Genomic DNA, 21,980 nt, shown 5'->3' with positions numbered 1-21,980 from the left:
TATTATTGTACTACTTTATTGTCATAATGAATATTTATTTTAAACTACAGGGAAACACTAAACTGTGTTTCTGTTGTCATTATTTCTTCTAAATGATATATTGAAACTGGAGAATGGCTCAGTGGTCTAGAGCAATGTTTGCTCTCCCAGAAGACTGGAATTCAGTTCACGACTGTCTGTAACTACCTGCAGAGATCTCAGTGCCTTCTCTGGCCTCTCTGGGTACCAAGCACACAAGTGCAGCACATTCAAACATGAAAGCAAAACAACTACACATATAAAAATAAAAATAAATAACCCTTTAAAAAATACTTTTGCCTACTAAAAAAAGTGAGATGTTATTAAAGAAGAATGAATAGAATTGTATAACACTCCAAGAAAACAACAAAAGGTAAGAAAAGAGGGAACAACAGAAAAGGGTAAAAAAAATCAATCGACCAATCAATTAGTTAATTAATTAATTAAAGCATGTATAAAAAGTTGAAATAAGTATTCGTTTATTAAGTGCTATCAGTAGTCACTTTGAACATCAATGGTCTACATGGATGTATAAAAACACAGATGAGGTGTTGGGGATTTAGCTCAGTGATAGAGCGCTTGCCTAGCAAGCGCAAGGCCCTGGGTTCGGTGCCCAGCTCTGGGAAAAAAAAAAAAACACAGATGAAAGAACAAGATCCAATTGTATGTAGCCTATAAAAACTTCCCTGTAAATCCAAAGATCCCTATAGTAGTCAAGTAAATGAATGGAGGAAAATGCAATGTCAACATAAAAAAGGTAGAAAAGTAATACTAAATTCAAATGGACATCGAAACATAAAAGGGCATTGGGTATTAAACAATGGACCTTACGATTTGATAACAGTCAGTTCTCCAGAAAGGCAAATCGGTCCTTTTTTTTTTTCTTTTTTTCAGAGCTGGGGACCGAACCCAGGGCCTAGGGCTTGCTAGGCAAGCGCTCTACCACTGAGCTAAATCCCCAACCCCCAAATCAGTCCTTAATATGCATACACCTAAAAGCAGAGAACGAATGCATGTGGAGCACAAACTGACAAAACTGAAAGGAGGAATGGATCAACCTGCTCTCCTGCCTCATGAGTTTACCATAGTCCGTGTGGTGGTTTGAATATGCTTCGCCCATGGAAAGTGGCACTCTTAGGAGGTGTGGCCTTATAGGAGTGTCTGTGGCCTTGTTAGAGAAAGTAAATACCTGTAGGGGTGGGCTTTGAGGTCCTACCCTTAAGCTCCACCTAGTGAAAAAGAGAATCCCCTCCTGGATGCCTGTGGAAGACAGTCTCCTTCTGCCTGCCTGTGGGTCAAGTTGTAGAACTCTTGGCTCCTACAGCACCAGGTCTGCTTACATGTTTCTATGATTCCCATTGTGATAATGGGCTGAACTTCTGAATCTGTAAACCAGCCCCAATTAAATGTTTTACCTTATAAGACTTTCTGTGGTCATGGTATCTTTTCACAACAGTGAAACCTTAACAAAAGCACTTAGTGATGGATGGGTCTAGCGGGCAGGATATTAATAAAAATAGAAGGGATCTCATCATCCCCATCAATAAGTGTAATATAATTTATAATTTGCATATTCATCCAACAAAACAGAGCACACATTTTTACCAAGCTGACATGGGATACTCATCAAGAAAGAGACCACATAAAACATACCATGACAAACTCAAAAGAAGAGAAATCTTAAAGTGCCTGCTCTCAGGCCACAATGAAATTAAACCAGAAATAAATAGCAGATATACAGCTGGAAAATTCCTAAATATGTGCAGATTAAAAACATGCTTCCAGCACATGAGTCAAATGAGAAATTTCAAAAGAAATTTAGAGCTCTTTAAAAAAATATTTTTGTTTTCACTTTATTTATGGGGAGGGTTCTATGTGTATGCATGGCATTTCTACGGGTGTGGCTTTACATGCCAAAAAGAAGATGTCAGGGACTACGGATATGAGGTAACTAACAGTTGTGAGACATATAACATGACTGCTGGCAATTCATCTTGGGTCCTGTGCAAGAACTCCAAGTGCTCTTAACCACTGAGCCATTTCTCTAGCCCTTAAAAAAATGGGTTTTATAAAAGGAAAACAAAAATAGATTTCTTAAAACTCTTAGGATATAACTAAAATGGTATTTGTAAGCAAAATTTTAAAAAATGAATGAATATATGAGAAAAAATAAATATAAGAAATTCAACAATCTGAATTAGAATCTGATTTAGAATTTATAAACTAGAGAAGAAAGCGCAAAAAAAAAAAATGAAACCAAAAGGAAACAAGAGATAGAAATGACAAAATTGGAGAAATTTTACTTTTTGTTTGTTTGTTTAAACCACCAAATTTACTTGGTGTCTTTTTTTTTTAATTTATTTTATTTTATGTATATAAGTACAGTGTTACTGTCTTCAGACACACCAGAAGAGGGCATCAGATCCCATTACAGATGGCTGTGAGCCACCAGAAATTTTACTTTTTAATCTTATAAGATAGGCAACCTCTTATCTAAAAAATCAGAGACAAAAGAGGAGCTATCACTACAGAACCTATGGTCACTAGAATAAATAATAAAGGCATGGTGTTAGCCATTTTTGTATGCTTATTTTACATCCTAAAAGAGGTCAGTTTCTCAGAACACACAAAATTCGCACAGACAAAAATAGATCATCCAATAGGCCAATATCTATTAAAACCATTGAATCAAAAATTCCAAACTAAAGAGTACCTTATCAAATGTATTCACTGAGAAATTATGTTAAAAATGATTACAGAGGAAATTTCACCAATTCTCGTCAGTCTCTTACAGTGTCTAAATGTATAGGGACCACTTCCTTATATGAACCCAGCAACTGCCCGAATATCAATATCAGACAAGATATTATAAGGAAAGAAACCTGTGAAACAATAGCCCTCATAAATAAGATGTAAATATCCTCAATAAAATATTAGTTTAAAAATATTTTAAAAAATAATGTACCATAAACAAGTTTGATTTGTGCCTGTTATGCTAGATTAGTCCCATGTTCAAATTTAATCGACAGAAACCAGGAACGGTGTACGTGTTATATCTGCAATCCCATCTGCTTGGAGGTTGAGGTAGAAAGATTGCAGATCCAAAACAAGCCCAGGCAACAAAACAAGAACTCATCTCAACAAAGCACTTTAATAGACAAAAATTAAAAGTTAATAATCATATAACAAATGCAAATAAAACATTGGAAAATCCCAATATTCATTTATTGCCTAAAGACGAACTCCATAAACTTAGCCAAGATTATTTATAGAACAAAATAAAAACAAAGCAAAAATATTAACATATATCATATTTATAGTAAACAAGGAGACACTGTTGCTCAAAAAGCAACAAAAGGCAAAAGACCCCCTTTCATTACACCTTTTGGGAATGATTTATGAGATTTAGATTGCTTGTCAATAATAAAACACTCTGTGAAGAAAGTGCAAAAGGAATTTTTCAAATGAAATTGTTAATATCAAGTCTTCTGGATGCAAAGGTAATATACAAAATACTCATACACAACTCTAAAAGAAAAATGTAAGATTTACAAGAGGAGAAGACTACACTCCGGTGAATGAAATAAAAGAAAAACTGGGAAGACACAGAGGGAGGTCTGTATTCATGGATGAGGCATTTGTTCATCAACCACAAAAGGACAAGTGAATTTAAATTACATGCTACTGTATGGAAGAAATCAATATAAGAAGACTACATGCCTTATGGTCCTAACTACCTCACGCATTAGAAAAGGTGGAATAATACAAACACTCTAAAGACCAGGGGCTGTTAGGAGCTACGGAACTGGGCTATTAGGGAGCTAAGCACAGTTGGAACACAGAGGGTTTTAATGGCAGTACAACTGCTCTGTTTGATACCTTATCAGTGAATCACAGGCATGGGATGTACAAAACTACCAGAATGGGTCTTTTTAAATTTTTTTTATTAGATATAATCTTTACTTACATTTCAAATGGTATTCCCTTTCCCGGTTTCCATCCATAAGCCTGCATCCCCACCCCCTCCAGCATATGGGTGTTCCCCCACCCACCTCTTTCACCGCCCCTGCCCATATTCCCCCCCCGCACTGGGGGTCTAACCTTGGCAGGACCAAGGGCTTCCCCTTCCACTGGTGCCCCAACAAGACTACATATCTCTGCTACATATAGAGTTGGAGCCCTGGGTCACTCTATGTATAGTCTTTCGGTAGTGGTTTAGTCCCTTGAAGCTCTGGTTGGTTGGCATTGTTGTTCTTATGGGGTTGCAAGCCCATTCAGTTCTTGCAATCCTTCCTCTAATTCCCTCAAAGGGGGTCCCATTCTCAGTTCAGTGATTTGCTACTGGCATTGACCTCTGTATTGGACATGCTCTGAATGTGTCTCTCAGGAGAGATCTATATCCGGTCCCTTTCAGCATGCACTTTTTAGCTTCGTCAATCTTACCTAGTTTTGGTGGCTGTATATATATGGGCCACATGTGGGGCAGGCTCTGAATGGCCGTTCCTTCAGTCGCTGCTCTAAACTTTGCTTCCATATCTCCTCCTATGGATATTTTTTTTCCACTTTCAAGAAGGAGTGGAAGCATCCGCACTTTGGTCATTCTTCTTGAGCTTCCTGTGGTCTGTGGATTGCATCTTGGGTAAATCGAGCTGTTAGGCCAATATCCACTTACCAATGAATGCATACCAATGTGTTTTTCTGTGATTGGGTTACCTCACTCAGGATGATATTTTCTAGTTCATTCCATTTGCCTATGAATTTCATGAAGTCATTGTTTTTGATAGCTGAGTAGTACTCCATTGTGTAGATGTACCACATTTTTTTGAATCCATTCCTCTGTTGAAAAGCATCTGGGTTCTTTCCATCTCCTGGCTATTATAAATAAGGCTGCTATGAACATAGTGGAACACGTGTCTTTGTTGTATGTTGGAGCATCTTTTGGGTATATGCCCAAGAGAGGTATAGCTGGGTCCTCAGGTAGTGCAATGTCCAATTTTCTGAGGAAACTCCAGACTGATTTCCAGAGTGATTGTACCAGTTTGCAATCCCACCAACAATGGAGGAGTGTTCCTCTTTCTCCACATCCTCGCCAGCATCTGATGTCACCTGAGTTTTTTATCTTAGCCATTCTGACTGGTGTGAGGTGGAATCTCAGGGTTGTTTTGATTTGCATTTCCCTGATGACTAAGGCTGTTGGACATTTCTTTAGGTGCTTTTCTGCCATTTGATACTCCTCAGCTGAGAATGTTTTGTTTAGCTCTGTACCCCATTTTAATGGGGTTATTTGGTTCTCTGGAGTCTAACTTTTTGAGTTCTTTGTATATTTTGGGTATTAGTCCTCTATCAGTTGTAGGACTGGAAAAGATCTTTTCTGAATCTGTTGGTTGCCATTTTGTCCTAATGACAGTGTCTTTTGTCTTACAGAAGCTTTGTAGTTTTATGAGGTCCCATTTGTCAATTCTTAATCTTAGAGCATAAGCCATTGGCATTTTGTTTAGGAAATTTTCCCCACTGCCCATGTCTTCGAGACTCTTCCCCACTCTTTCTTCTATTAGAATGGGTCTTAATGTAAACTATGAATGGCTAGGTCACTGTATCAACAGAGGTTTACAGACAATAACAAATACAATGTACTCTAGGAGTAATATCAAATAATGTAGACTGTAGTTCATATGTGAGAACAGAAAATATATAAAAAGTCTGCTATCTCTACATCTCAACTTTTAATGAACCTAGAATTGTTCTTAAATTATTAAAGATTCTACAGACTCAACCTTGTGCAAAGCTTTATTATTTTAATATATTTTTATTTTTAAAAATTATGCAATATATTTTTATGGTTTCCTCAACTCCCACTCCTCCCAGATTCTCCCTACCTTCTTACAAATCCAGTTTTATGTTGTCTTTATCTCAAATAAAGAAAAAACACAAAATGAATACTTTAAAAAATTAATCAAAGAAGACAAAAAGTACCAAAACAAATAAAATATTCATGAAAGGAAGGAAGGAAAGAAGGGGGAAGGGAGGGAGGAGGAAGGAAAGGAGGAAGAGACAAAATAAGAATGTAACAAAGAAAGAAGGAAAACAAAACAGAAAACCCATGAAGTTCATTTTGTGTTGGCCAATAACTGGTATGAGGCCTGCCCTTAAGTGTGGTTGATATTATGGATCTAAATGTACCTGTTCTGTAATTTCATGATCCATGAAAAGGAGGGCAATTGAGAGTTGATGGAAATTACTAACACTCATTATATACATATATTAAATTGTTAAAGAATTTTAAAAGAACAAATTAAATTTATTAATTAAAATTAAATTAAAGCTTTTAAATAAAATAATCAAAACAGTGAAAAATACCAGTGAAACTAAAAGTCTAATTTAATAATAGTAAACAACAGCTAGCCAGATAGCAGTAGTAGTAGTATAGTGGTAGTAGTAGTGGTAGTAATTGTAGTAGTAGTAGTAGTAGTAGTAGTAGTAGTAGTATAGTAGTAGTAGTAGTAGTAGCAGCAGCAGCAGCAGCAACAGCAGTAATAATAGTAGTAGTAATAGTAGTAAAAGATGAAGACAATTATAAAGGAGAAGAAGAAAGAGGAAGAGGATGAGGAGCAACAGCAAAGGAGGAGAAGGAAAAACAAGAAGAGGAGAAACAAACACAAATTGTCAATAAGAGGAGGAAGCACAAATTGCAAATATCAATAATCAGAAACATCAGTAGAGAGCTCTATGTCAAAATGATAAAAGAACATGGCCAATATATAATGTAATATAAGTAATATAGACTACTTTACATGTATACTAATATGTTCCTTAGAATATACAATGTCATGATAACTACTATTAAAGTCAATAGAAAAAAAATAAGTGCACGTATAGCCCCATATTTATTAATTAAATATTAAAATTTAATCATGTTTTTCTCTCTTCATGGCATACATAAATATCTCAGACACAAAATAGTTTACTGCTGAATTCCATCAAACATTTAAAAGATGAATGTCAATGATATGCAAATTTATCAAAAAATGAGAGACAGCACTTTATGGCTTGTTTTGAGATTATAGGGTAGTTATTTTATAGAGAGATGGATAAAAGATTTTATAAAGATAGTCAGACAGACAAATGAGAGATAGATGAATTGATGATAGAGAGATAACATGTAACAGATGATGAGAGAGAGAGAAAATATGCATATAATACTGCCCTGATTAGAACAGCATTGAAAAAACATAAACTAAAGCTACAAAAGACTATATATTAGAGATTGTGGCTCCTGGGAATATCATAAGTTACACTCATAAAGGCTTACCAACCAAAATGAATTAACATGAGATGAACAAGGACAGCAACACACACATTCTAACACTGATGGAGGAGAGCCTGGAGACCTCAGCTTTATACAAAGGACTACAGGCAACTAAGGATGCTGAGAATGGGAGACAGCCTTCTGTTATCAGTTGTCTTATGTTGTATATGTATAATAATACTTAATAAAATAAAGACCATGAATTTTAAAAGGAGCAAGAAGAAACTTATGGGAGCGTTTGAAAGACAGGAGAAGGGAAATAATGTAATTATATTATAATCTCAAAAAATAAAAGTAATAATTACAATTAAAGGAATATTTTTAAAGTATAATTAACCATCTCTATCTTTATGAGAAAATAAAATGAAATGTATGGGCTATTACAATATCTGTAAGACACAGATTAACATTGACATTTCTGTGACTATGCTAAGGTACTAGGACCTTCATGACTGGCTTCCCTGTGCCTGCTGACCCTTATTCCAAGACTGGTCATGAATTTTTGTATAGGTGAGATTCATGTGTCTACAAGTGTGTGTGTGTGTGTGTGTGTGTGTGTGTGTGTGCGTGTGTGTGATGTACACATGCATAAGTGGGAAAAGGAAAGAGAGACAGATACAGAGGAAATCATGAAGGCTTGTCACTTTCATTTTATAGTTAAAAACCTTTGCCAACCATCTAGAGTATGTTCCACCTGGGGATCCAGCCCATATACATACAGCCACCAAACCTGGACAATATTGCTGATGCCAAGAAGTGGACAGGAGCCTGGTATAGCTGTCTCCTGAGAGGCTCTGCCACAGTCTGATAAATACAGACGTGGATGCTTGCAGCCAACCACTGAACTGAGAAAGGGTTCCCCATTGGAGGAGTTAGAGAAAGGATTGAAGGAGCTCAAGGGATTTGCAACCTCATAAGAATAACAATACAAAACAACCACAGCTTCCAAGGACTAAACCACCATCCAAAGAGTACACATGGACAGACCCATGGCTCCAGCTGCATATGTAGCAGAGGATGACCTTGTTGGGCAGCAATGGGAAGAAAAGCTCTTGGTCCTGCCAAGGGTGGACACCCAGTGTAGGGGAATGTCAGGGTGGGGAGGCAGGAAGGGGTGGGTGGATGGCTGGAGGAACCCCTCATAGAAGAAGGGGTGGGGATGGGATAGGGGGTTTATGGACAGTAAACTGGGAAAGGGGATAACGTTTGCAATGTAAAATTCAAAAATCCAATAAAAAATCTTTGCAAGGCAATGATCAATGTTACCTTTCATATCTCTCAAGGAATAAGCTGGAAAAATCAGCAATCTGCAAGCTACCTAAAATTCTCCATAACTCCTTAAAGACTCTTATAAGTTATACTTCCAAAGCAAATTAATTGACTCAACCTCTCCTTGAGCTATCTGTCTATCTATCTATCTAACTATCTATCTGTCTATCTATCTATCTATCTGTCTGTCTGTCTGTCTATCTATCTATCTATCTATCTATCCATCCATCCATCCATCTATCTACCTATATATCAATGATCTATCATCATTCGCTGCATTATTAGAAAGAAGTCAAGATCTTTTCAAGGAATCAAATATTTCCAACCATATCTGGTTCCCTAAAGAGGTGGAAAGGATCTCACTAAAGCAATTGTGTGCCATTTTGGCTCTTAGCTCACACTAGGAGAGTCCAGGCATTGATCAATCAAGAAGGGAGAAGATGTAACAGATGCTGACTCAGCAAAATAACATCTAAGGGAAAAAAATCCCAGCTTCCTACTCTCAAACTCCAGGCTCCACACTGTTTTAAAACCTCTTGCCTTGTTGCCCAATTTGATGGGAAGTACATTTTTGTTCCAGATATTTATTTAAAAGTTTCATTTTCACTTAATAAATCCACAGCCGTGGCATACATGGAAGGTTTCTCCAAGCGGTAATTTATGCTCATTGAAGAATTACTTTTGAAAGTGCATGGGCTGCCTGTCACTGGGGGAAATTGTGGTCACTCTGTTCTTAGACTTATTGGCTGTTATAGATTGAGGAGTTGATATATATTTGAAATGTTTATGCCTTCTCTTTCTTGTTAATTATCGATCTAAACCTTTGTGAATTCCAAGACATTTGTGAACAAGGCTTTCATTAATCCCCAAGGCTGCTGAGGGTCTTGGCAATGAGGTTCCCAATTTATAAATACGCAAGAAACTTGCAAATGAACATGATCATTTCCAGGGTCCCACAATGAGTCAGCGATGACCAGGCTTACAGAGTTTATAGCATAGGCATGGGATATTTGGTGAGCTAAAGGAAAATTACAATATTTCCCTTGGGGACACATTTAAAACTGGCTACAAAAGAATGCAGACAAGGATGCAGAAACATGTATGTACACACACACATAAACACACAAACACACACATGCACGTGCACTTCTGGCCTCAGTGGGGACTCCCTGTCCCTGAAGTCTGTCTGTACACTCCTACTCAGTTTTAATCTTCCTCCCAGTGAATTGATCCATTTATTCTGAAGGAGACAGGACTTTCCAGACCATTATATTCCTTGTTTAATCTTATCTTACACTACTCACTTTTCCTCTACTCTCTCCCCTGCAATTTACCACCAATGTAGCACCCCACCTGCCTGGACTCTTAAAGCATCTAAGGATGATAAGCCTTCTGAGGTGTGTGTCTTTATTCTCTTCACTGGACTTGGCCTCCAGTCTATCTGCTTGGCGGCTTTGGAGAAGGCAGATGCAGAGGCTGCAAACACCCCCAGGAGGAAAAGGGGGTGTTACAGGATGTCATTCTATCACTGCATCACTGTTGGGTGATGCTCCAGCTCTTTGCTCACCTCCAGTCATTTCCTGAGGAGGATCGTTGCCACTTCCACCAGTCGAAACATCTGAATTTCTCATGTGACTGTATTCTGATCTCAGCGCCTTCCCAGTATTGATCTTAATTCATTGTCTTGACAGCTATGATTTTGGTAAAAAATAATAGGAAAGCAAACATTATATCCTCAGGGTCTTAAATGCCAACATGAATAATCAGCCATCATCATCATGTGAGTGGTGGGGACCCTTCTTCTAGAGTGCTTGCTTCGCTCTATTGAGAGCACTGGAAATACGCAGGCTCCTTCCCCGGTTAGTCTTACAGGTGTATCCAATCCACTGTGAAGTTGAAGCCTCTTATAATGCAACTCAACACAAATATCATAAACATACTTAATGCAGAGACTTAATGTTTTGCTTCTCAGAGTTAAATACATCTGTCAGATACCAGCTATGGTTCAGAGCCATTTGCCTAAGGTAAGGATTTGGCAAACTCGAGATTGAGACCAGTCAACTTCTACCCTCTAGACATGGCTAATCTATCCTGGGAAGACCTGCAAAGGTGCCTCACCGAGTTCCTTTAGGTGTAAGAAATAAGGGTGTTAAAGCCAGCTTTCGATCGCATGCTTCTGATTACAAACTCAAGGAAAAGAGGGGCCCGAAAGGGCACTAGCCTGCAGGAGGCCTGTGGTTTTATGTGTGTGAGAAAACACATTTTGTTTAAGTAGACCTCTCTCCTGCCCCCACTCTGCTTCACTCATTGCTACCAGATGCTGTTGCCAAGGCAGAAGCCAGGCAAGAGTGGGAGCACGCAGGCTCCCACTCGGGTGAGAAGCAGGGGGACTGATGAGCTGCTGAGGCAGAGCAGGACCGCAGAGGGCCTTGCTTTGAATTTCCACTCCATCCCCCTCTCGCCCACCATCCAGACCTTCAGACACTTTCTGTTCTGTGTCCTTTACATCTGAGAACAGCCAGATGAAAGGAAGCTGGTTCAAGGTGCTAAAGAACTGATGCTCCTTCAAGACTCGCGAATGGTCTGTGGCCTCCTTCCTCCCAGATGCCCAGCGAAAAGGTAAAACACAAAAAAGAAGAGCTTGTGCTGAGAGCCCCAAGAAACATGACCTTGTACATCTCCACCAATAGAGATCATGCAAACTCCCCTGCAGGCCAAACCATCCTGAGCCAAAAAGGGGGGAAAGGTACAAGGCAAAGCCTGAGAAGACTATTGCACAGGGACCCTAGATAAACATCCCATGACCTGTGTGCTCGTCTGAAACCCATTCATATCCATCTAAATACCAGAACATCCTGACTTTGTATAGTGCTGCATGAGAATTTCTTAGGGTAACGACTTCATCTAAGGTCCTTCTAAGTAATAATCATGCCCCTGTTTCTTCTTCACTCCTCACCAGACTTCTGCCATTGAGGCATACCCTAACCCTTGCTGCTGAGATTTTATACCTAAACGACCTGCTTGCCTCTAGGATGCACTTCAAGGAACCTCTCTCTTGTGCTCCAGACCACCATAGCTGTTCAATAATTGTGTGTTGGATAAATTCCATACTAAAGACTTGGGGTGAGGGATTGAAGTTAGCTCCGGCTCTGCTATTCCAGCTAACTATACATTTCGTACTTTGCCCTATGAGTACAGTAAAAGCTGGCTTTCCGGACTGAACAGTGGGGAGGGTGGCATTTGCACGTTCCTCTATACCATCCTTCATACGGGCTCCCATGGGAAGCCAGGGGTTAAAGCGCTATTCCAGGATGCATGGCACCTCTGTAAACCCGCATCACGATTGTGCCACTCCCTATTGTTGTCCCTCCTGAGGTTACTGCTCTTGGTAACAGGTACTGAAGTGGAGACTCTTCTCAAGAAATCAATAGGTAGCAGAGGACAGACTTCTCTGGCATCAATGGGAGGGAAGGATCAATGCCCTTGTGTAGGGGAATGCTAGGGGAGGGAGAGCAGAGCGGGAGGAAGGAGAAGTGGGGAAGCACCATCATAGAAGCAGAGGGAGGGGCATGGGAAGGGGGTTCGCAGAGGGGAAACCTGGAAAGGAAATGACATTTGAAATGTAAATAAATAAAATATCCAATATACAAAGTAAAATTACTAATCGTGATTTTTTTCCATCTTTATTAAATTGGGTATTTCTAATTTACATTTCAAATGTTATTCCCTTTCCCAGTTTTCAGGCTAATATCTCCCTAATCCCTCCCCTTCTATATGGGTGTTCCCCTCTCCATCCTTCCCCGATTACCGCCCTCCCCCCAAGGATCCCCTTCACTAGGGGTCCATCCTTGGCAGGACAAAGGGCTTCCCCTTCCACTGGTGCCCTTACTAGGCTATTCATAGCTACCTATGCAGTTGGAGCCCAGGGTCAATCCATGTATAGTCTTTAGGTAGTGGCTTAGTCCCTGGAAGCTCTGGTTGCTTGGCATAGTTGTTCATATGGGGTCTCAAGCTCTTTCAGCTCTTTCAGTCCTTTCTCTGATTCCTTCAACAGTAGTCCCGTTCTCAGTTCAGTGGTTTGCTGCTGGCATTCGCCAATGTTTTTGCGATATTCTGGTGGTGTCTCTTGGGAGAGATCTACATCCAGTACCTGTCAGCCTGCACTTCTTTGCTTCATCCACCTTATCTACTTTGGCGGCTGTATATGTATGGGCCACATGTGGGGCAGGCTCTGAATGGGTGTTCCTTCAGTCTCTGTTCTAAACTTTGCCACCTTGTCCCCTCCTAAGGGTATTCTTGTTCCCCTTTTAAAGAAGGAGTGAAGCATCCGCATTTTGGTCATCCTTCTTGAGTTTCATGTGTTCTGTGCATCTAGGGTAATTTAAGCATTTGGGCTAATATCCATTTATCAATGAGTACATACCATGTGTGTTTTTCTGTGATTGGGTTACCTCACTTAGGATGATATTTTCCAGTTCCATCCATTTGCCTATGAATTTCATAAAGTCATTGTTTTTGATAGCTGAGTAGTACTCCATTGTGTAGATGTACCACATTTTCTGTAATCCATTCCTCTGTTGAAGGGCATCTGGGTTCTTTCCACCTTCTGGCTATTATAAATGAGGCTGCTATGAACATAGTGGAGCATGTGTCTTTGTTATATGTTGGAGCATCTTTTGGGTATATGCCCAAGAGAGGTATACCTGGGTCCTCAGGTAGTTCAATGTCCAATTTTCTGAGGAACCTACAGACTGATTTCCAGAATGGTTGTACCAGTATGCCATCCCACCAAAAATGGGGGAGTGTTCCTCTTTCTCCACATTTTCGACAGCATCTGGTGTTGCCAGTGTTTTTGATCTTAGCCATTCTGACTGGTGTGAGGCGGAATCTCAGGTTGTTTTGATTTGCATTTCCCTTATGACTAAAGATGTTGAACATTTCTTTAGGTACTTCTCAGACATTTGGCATTCCTCAGCTATGAATTCTTTGTTTAGCTCTGAACCCCATTTTAATAGGGTTATTTGTCTCCCTGCGGTCTAACTTTGTGAGTTCTTTGTATATTTTGGATATAAGCCCTCTATCAGTTGTAAGATTGGTAAAGATATTTTCTCAATCTGTTGGTTGCCGTTTTGTCCTAACCACAGTGTCCTTTGCCTTACAGAAGCTTTGCAGTCTTATGAGATCCCATTTGTCGATTCTTGATCTTAGAACATAAGCCATTGGTGTTTTGTTCAGGAAATTTTCTCCAGTGCCCATGTGTTCAAGATGCTTCCCCACTTTTTCTTCTATTAGTTTGAGTGTATCTGGTTGGATGTGGAGGTCCTTGATGTACTTGGACTTAAGCTTTGTACAGGGTGATAAGCATGGATCAATCTGCATTCTTCTACATGTTGCCCTCCAGTTGAACCAGCACAATTTGCTGAAAATGCTGTCTTTTTTCCATTTGGATGGTTTTGGCACCTTTGTCAAAAATCAAGTGACCATAAGTGTGTGGGTTCATTTCTGGGTCTTCAATTCTATTCCATTGGTCTATCTGTCTGTCTATGTACCAATACCATGCAGTTTTTATCACTATTGCTCTGTAATACTGCTTGAGTTCAGGGATAGTGATTCCCCCTGAAGTCCTTTTATTTTCGAGGATAGTTTTAGCTATCCTGGGGTTTTTGTTATTCCAGATGATTTTGCAAATTTTTCTGTCTAACTCTCTGAAGAATTGGATTGGTATTTTGATGGGAATGGCATTGAATCTGTAGATCGCTTTGGGTAAAATGGCCATTTTTATTATATTAATCCTGCCAATCCATGAGCATGGAAGATCTTTCCATCTTCTGAGGTCTTCTCCACTTTCTTTCTTCAGAGGCTTGAAGTTCTTATTATACAGATCTTTCACTTGCTTGGTTAAAGTCACACCGAGGGTACTTTATATTATTTGGGTCTATTATGAAGGGTGTCGTTTCCCTAATTTCTTTCTCGGCTTGTTTCTCTTTTGTGTAGAGAAAGGCTACTGATTTATTTGAGTTAATTTTATACCCAGCCACTTTGCTGAAGTTGTTTATCAGCTTTAGTAGTTCTCTGGTGGAACTTTTGGGATCACTTAAATATACTATCATATCATCTGCAAATAGTGATATTTTGACTTCTTCTTTTCCAATGTATCCCCTTGATATCCTTTTGTTGTCTGATTGCTCTGGCTAGAACTTCAAGAACTACATTGGATAAGTAGGGAGAGAGTGGGCAGCCTTGTCTAGTCCCTGATTTCAGTGGGATTGCCTCAAGTTTCTCTCCATTTAGTTTAATGTTAGCAAATGGTTTGCTGTATATGGCTTTTACTATGTTTAGGTATGGGCCTTGAATTCCTATTCTTTCCAGGACTTTTATCATGAAGGGGTGTTGAATTTTGTCAAATGCTTCCTCAGCATCTAATGAAATGATCATGTGGTTTTGTTCTTTCAGTTTGTTTATATAATAGATCACATTGATGGTTTTCTGTATATTAAACCATCCCTGCATGCCTGGGATGAAGCCTACTTGATCATCGTGGATGATGGTTTTGATGTGCTCTTGGATTCGGTTTGCCAGTATTTTATTGAGTATCTTTGCGTCGATATTCATAAGGGAAATTGGTCTGAAGTTCTCTTTCTTTGTTGGGTCTCTGTGTGGTTTAGGTATAAGAGTAATTGTGGCTTCATAGAAGGAATTCAGTAGTGCTCCATCTGTTTCAATTTTGTGGAATAGTTTGGATAGTATTGGTATGATGTCTTCTATGAAGGTCTGATAGAATTCTGCACTGAACCCTTCGGGACCTGGGCTTTTTTTTGGTTGGGAGACCTTTAATGACTGCTTCTATTTCCTTGGGAGTTATAGGGTTGTTTAAATGGTGTATCTGTTCCTGATTTAACTTCGGTACCTGGTATCTGTCTAGGAAATGGTCCATTTCCTGTAGATTTTCAAGTTTTGTTGAATATAGGCTTTTGTAGTAGGATCTGATGATTTTTTTTAATTTCCTCTGATTCTGTTGTTATGTCTCCTTTTCATTTCTGATTTTGTTAATTTGGACACACTCTCTGTGTCCTCTCGTTAATCTGGCTAAGGGTTTATCTATCTTGTTGATTTTCTCAAAGAAACAACTTTTTGGTTCTGTTGATTCTTTGTATAGTCCTTTTTGTTTCTACTTGGTTGATTTCAGCACTGAGTTTGATTATTTTCTGCCTTCTACTCCCCGTAGGTGTATTTGCTTCTTCTTGTTCTAGAGCTTTTAAGTTTGCTGTCAAGCTGCTGATATATTCTCTCTCCTGTTTCTTTCTGCAGGCACTCAGAGCTATGAGTTTTCCTCTTAGCACAGCTTTCATTGTGTCCCATAAGTTTGGGTATGTTGTACCTTCATTTTCATTAAATTCTAAGAAGTCTTTAATTTCTTTCTTTACCTTCCTTGGCCAGGTTATCTTTGAGTAAAGCATTGTTCAACTTCTATGTATAAATGGGCGTTCTTCCCTTATTATTATTGAAGACCAGCTTTAGCCTGTGGTGTTCTGATAGTACACATGGGATTATTTCTATCTTTCTGTATCTGTTGAGGCCTGTTTTATGATCTATTATATGGTCAATTTTGGAGAAAGTACCATGAGGTGGTGAGAAGAAGGTTTATCCATTTGTTTTAGGATAGAATGTTCTATAAATATCTGTTAAGTCCATTTGGTTCATGACTTCTTTTAGTCTGTCTATGTCTCTGTTTAATTTCTGTTTCCATGATATGTCCATTGATGAGAGTGGGGTGTTGAAATCTCCTACTATTATTGGGTGAGGTGCAATGTGTGCTTTGAGCTTTAGTAAGGTTTCTTTTATATATGTAGGTGCCCTTGTATTTGGTGCATAGCTATTTAGGATTGTTCATCTTGGTTGATTTTTCCTTTGATGTCTATGAAGTGTCCTTCCTTGTCTTTTTTGATGACTTTTAGTTGAAAATCTTTTTTATTTGATATTAGAATGGCTACACCAGCTTGCTTCTTCAGACCGTTTGCTTGGAAAGTTGTTTTCCAGCCTTTCACTCTGAGGTACTGTCTGTCTTTGTCTCTGAGGTGTGTTTTCTGTAGGCAGCAGAATGCAGGGTCTTCATTGTGTATCCATTTTGTTAATCTATGTCTTTTTATTGGGGAGTTGAGACCATTGATGTTGAGAGGTATTAAGGAATAGTGATTATTGCTTCCTGTTATATTCATATTTGGATAGGAGATTATGTTTGTGTGCTTTTCTTCTCTTTGTTTTGTTGCCAAGATGATTAGTTTCTTGCTTTTTCTAGGGTGTAGCTTGCCTCCTTATGTTGGGCTTTACCATTTATTATCCTTTGTAGTGCTGGATTTGTAGAAAGATATTGTGTAAATTTGGTTTTGTCATGGAATATCTTGGTTTCTCCATCTATGTTAATTGAGAGTTTTGCTGGATACAGTAACCTGGACTGGCATTTGTGTTCTCTTAGAGTTTGTATAACATCTGTCCAGGATCTTCTGGCTTTCATAGTCTCCGGTGAGAAGTCTGGTGTGATTTTGATAGGTCTGCCTTTATATGTTACTTAACCTTTTTCTGTTACTGCTTTTAATATTCTTTCTTTGTTTTGTGCATTTGGTGTTTTGACTATTATGTGATGGGAGGAGTTTCTTTTCTGGTCCAATCTATTTGGAGTTCTGTAGGCTTCTTGTATGTTTATGGGCATCCCTTTCTTTAGGTTAGGGAGTTTTCTTCTATGATTTTGTTGAAGATATTTACTGGTCCTTTGAGCTGGGATTCTTCACTCTCTTCTATACCTATTATCCTTAGGTTTGATCTTCTCATTGAGTCCTGGATTTCCTGTATGTCTTGGACCCGTAGCTTTTTCCGTTTTACATTATCTTTGACAGTTGTGTCGATGATTTCTGTGGAATCTTCTGCTCCTGAGATTCTCTCTTCTTTCTCTTGTATTCTGTTGGTGATGCTTGTATCTGTGGTTTGACCTTCCTATAGGCCTATGCACTCAGAGTGCTGTAGATTCATGTTCCTGTTTTCTTTCAGCTGGGTTATGGAAACAGAGTGTTCTGCTTTCAGGCTGCCCAGGTTCCTCGTCCACTGGCTTTCAGCTGTCCCTGTGGGTGAGGATCAGAAGGGGCTGTCCCTCCTTCTCCTGGGTCCCTGTGCACAGAGGGCCCAGATGGCGCTAGGCGTTTTCCTCTAGAGTCAGAAATGTGGGCAGAGAGTAGTCTCCTCTGGTTTCCTAGGCGTGTCTGCTTCTCTGAAGGTCTAGCTCTGCCTCCCACAGGATTTGGGTGCAGGAAGCTGTTTGATTGGGTCTGTTCAGATCTGGGTGCAGTCTGGACCGCAGGGCTCCTGCAGCTTCACTGCCCCTATCTTCCTGTGCCCAGATGCACTGTACAGTTTCCTCTTGGGCCAGGGATGTGGGCAAAGGTGGGCAGAAGTGGCGGTCTCTCCTGCCCTGCAGTCTCAGAATTGCCCACACTTCTGGGCATTCAGCTCTCTCTACCACTGGGTTTGGGAGCAGGGAGCTGTGATTTTTTTTAAAAGAAATCAGTTTCAATGATGTAACAGCTGGGTCATCTCTTTAAGTCAATTTTGACACAACATGGATCAGGAGACAACTCATCTGTAAAATAGACTGGAACATCCATTCCCACCTTCCCATGTATAGTGACCCACTAGGTTGACCTGATGCTGATGTAATCTCGAGAGTTGCCAAATTCTTCCAGCCAGGAGAGGCTACCTTCCTTGAACAAGTGATTAAGTGTGCGAAAGTTTAAATGGTTGCTGTGGGCCTCTAAAGGAATCGAATATTTGCTTCCATGTGAAGTTCAAATGTGGTTTGGTTTCTTATTAGACATCAGGTGAGATTCAGGGATTCCTGAGGGAGAATAGAAAGAAACAGAACATTACCACAACATTGCCCAGGGGGGAAAATGGAAGAAAAGAAAAAAAAATATATATATATATAATATTATATATATTACAGGAATGCCCAAATCCCAGTCAGCGATGGGTGCAGGGGAAGCACTGGCTCCCAAGCCAGAATGTGGAGGATTTTACTGCTGGAATCACAAAGAACATCTACTGTTTGGCCAGAATGATATCCTAACAATAAGCTTGGTATTTCAAAGCTTTTTTCTACACTTGACAACAGAGTGGAAGGCTCTGAGGCTTGTGTCTCTATTTCACTTTCTGCCCTGGGTTTCATCAATGTCCTGAGCTCACCTCTGTGTCATTGTTTGGCAGGGTTGGACCCCCAGGAATGAAGTTTAACCAGCCATGCATTCAGACAGGTGATCTTGAAGCTGCTTTATCTTTATTGGTCTTCCAAACAAAGCTGACTGTGTCTTTATGGGTTTGATTCTGAGTTTTTATAGTAAAATCTCCTAAAAACCATCTTTGAGACCCACTTATATAGGGGTGATCTACAAGGTTGCCTATGGTGATAGTCCTGAGAAGAGTCCTGGAATATTTTAAAGTAATATTTTAAAGGTTATCATTGTTGGGGTCAAATGTGGTAAAAGGAGTGCTTCTGCCTGCAAGGATAAAACTCAAACAGAAGGCCCAGCCTGTTTTATAGCCTTCAGAGCATAATCTAGTGACAGAGCTTAGATATATTCATTACTAGCTGTAGCCTCCACATTTCAAGCACACTTATGTGAACAGTAATTCTGGATCTCAAGAAAGAAGACACTTCTGTTCTTTAATATAAGGCATTATTTAGACACCCCTGTTTAGAATTTCTTTGGCCATTCCTGCCACCAGCCCCATGTCATTATCCATGCCCCTATCCTAAATACTTATATCTGTCACATCATTTATTATATGAGAATAAAGTTATATTAACTTCTCTGGATTTTCTAACAAACTGTAAGTAGATAGAAACCATACATCTTGCTTATGTGACTAATGTTGAGAGTCAAACCTTTCTTAAATATTCCATAGGATTATCAAACCATCTGATAATTAGCAGGCATTTTGCTGATGCTTGTGGATTGAAACATTGACCAAATTCTTTAAGGAGCCAGGAAAAAGGAAGTGTAAAAGTCCATTGAATACACAAAATCTAACCAGGCTTCCATCCAATTACTTGGTCAATAATAATGAAGCAAATTTAAAGGAGGATGATTAAATAAGTGGATGCCTAAATCAATAGATGGATGAATGGGTAGATGAGTTTCTATAGTAAAGCATCATCACCAAAAGAAAGTTGGGGAGGAGAGGGTTTATTTAGCTTTCAGTTACAGTTCATCTTCAAGGGAAGTGAAAGGAGGGGCTCAGTTAGGAACCTGGAAGCAAGCACTGAAGCAGTGAGCAGAAAACAATGCTGCTTACTGGCTGGCTGGCATGACTTGTTAAACCTGCTTTGTTATTCAGTCTAGGGCTACCTATACAAAAATGATGTTGACCACCATGGTCTGGCCTCTCCTGTGTCACCCAAGAATGCCCCATATACATGCCCACAGGACAATATATTGTACTCAATCCCCTGACTGAGGGTTCCTTTTCCCAGGTGATTCATTTTGTGTCAGTGATAAAAACTAGCCAACACAATTAACCCAGAGCTTTAATGTAGGAGTGTGGAGAGATCTCTGTACGTAAAAGAAACTCAGAGCATATACACCCCTATGAATTGTCTATACTTACTAAATATGGTGGGTTGGATTTTACCTGACTATATTATTCACAAAGGCAAATTCTATTTCAGGAGGTCTCATTTCTTCGTGCCTGGCAGATTGCTGCCCTAGATCTCTCTTTATGAGACTTCAATGAGCCCCAAGAGCAATTTGAACAGTAAGAGCAAACCGAAGGGCCTCTCACATAAATGAAAGTGTGTAGTGGCAGTGAATTGAGGGTGAGGTAGTGGCCAGTAGGCCACAAACTCTCATCTGCCTTGTAAAGGGAGATCTATTTATGCAAAAGTTTTGCCAGTTGGACCACATGGACTCTTTTCTAGCAGAATACTTTATGAAGGCAGTTCTGGGGATAGCTGGTGTGGCTGAGAGCCAACATACAGCTGTGTGTGGCCCCCTAGAACATGAACAGAATAGTACTAATTATACTTGACAGAGTGCCTATGGCACTTGGGTGCCAGCGTCTCCAGCGACCATCCAGACAGGAACAGAGCAATTGTGAGTGACTGAAAATGATTAGCTTTAAAAGTGGATATATTAGTTGTCTCCTTTCTTGAAAATGCTCTCTCAGAGAGAATGATATTTTGGATTTATGCAGCTATCATAGAAATCAGCACAAAAACGCTATTATATTTGATGAATGTCACCAAAGTCTTCTTAGCTTAATATCACAATATTTAATATTTTAATTGAAACATAAACTTCAATATAGGAATTTGGGCAATTACAATCATATTACATATTAAATATATAACATTTGAATTGTATAATTGTTGGATCTTATATTGAATTTAGTCTATCCATTGAATAAATACTTAATTAAAATATAGTAATAATTATATTATTTATATAGGATATAAATGTTTGTATATTAACATTCATATGTACAAATATAGAAGTATATTTATGTAAATTATATACATTGATATTTATATATTTGATCATATAATAAATAAATATATTTATTATATTTGCATAATACACTAAATGTAGAGTTTTATAAGCAAAAGAATAATCCCATTATAATTGTACTATGACAGAATTCACAGCATCCCCATGCATGGCTCTTCCTAAGCATTTGTAATGCCCACATTAATCCAAGCAACCCAGCCACAGAGACAGATCATCATTAGCAAGGAACTCACAGTCAGCCCCACCTTTTGAAATCATTTTCTCTTCTCTTGAATGCATCAAACTATCATGAATGTTGGCTATTACCCACCCATGACTCAGATTGTCTCAGCAATTAGTAACTTCCCCCCGCAACTTGTAAAAATACTTGGGGAGATGATAAAAAGAGAAGAGCGTTTGAAACTTGAAAACAATTGTAGGGAAAAGAAGTCCTTTCATTATTTCCGAAACTTTTGCACAGAAAGTTCTCCCTTGCTACTGTTTTCCAGATACTGAATCAGCCTTCTATCGAAAATAAGCAATAGCTTGAAGGGAACTTTTGTTGACATGAATTCCATGTTGCCTGGTGCTTTGTTTGTTTCGCACATAATTCACATTTTTTGTATTTTATATGTATTTTTCATAGTCCTTTCTAAAGCAATGTTCTGGCTTCATCTGAGACTCCCCATCAGGGGTCAAGGTTTCTGCAGATAACTGGGTTAGGGGTGTTGATGGAACACTCAGCAGGATGAAGCTGACATTCTAGAAACTAAATTCCTGAAGCACAGAGTTTAAATTTCATTTTGATCAGACCTTAAAGAAACCACAAAAAAAACGAACAATGGTTCAGGTAGCTC

Source organism: Rattus rattus, chromosome 7, assembly GCF_011064425.1.
Source record: "Rattus rattus isolate New Zealand chromosome 7, Rrattus_CSIRO_v1, whole genome shotgun sequence".
In the NCBI taxonomy this organism is placed as follows: Eukaryota; Metazoa; Chordata; class Mammalia; order Rodentia; family Muridae; genus Rattus; species Rattus rattus.
Note: the sequence above shows the minus strand (reverse complement) of the source record.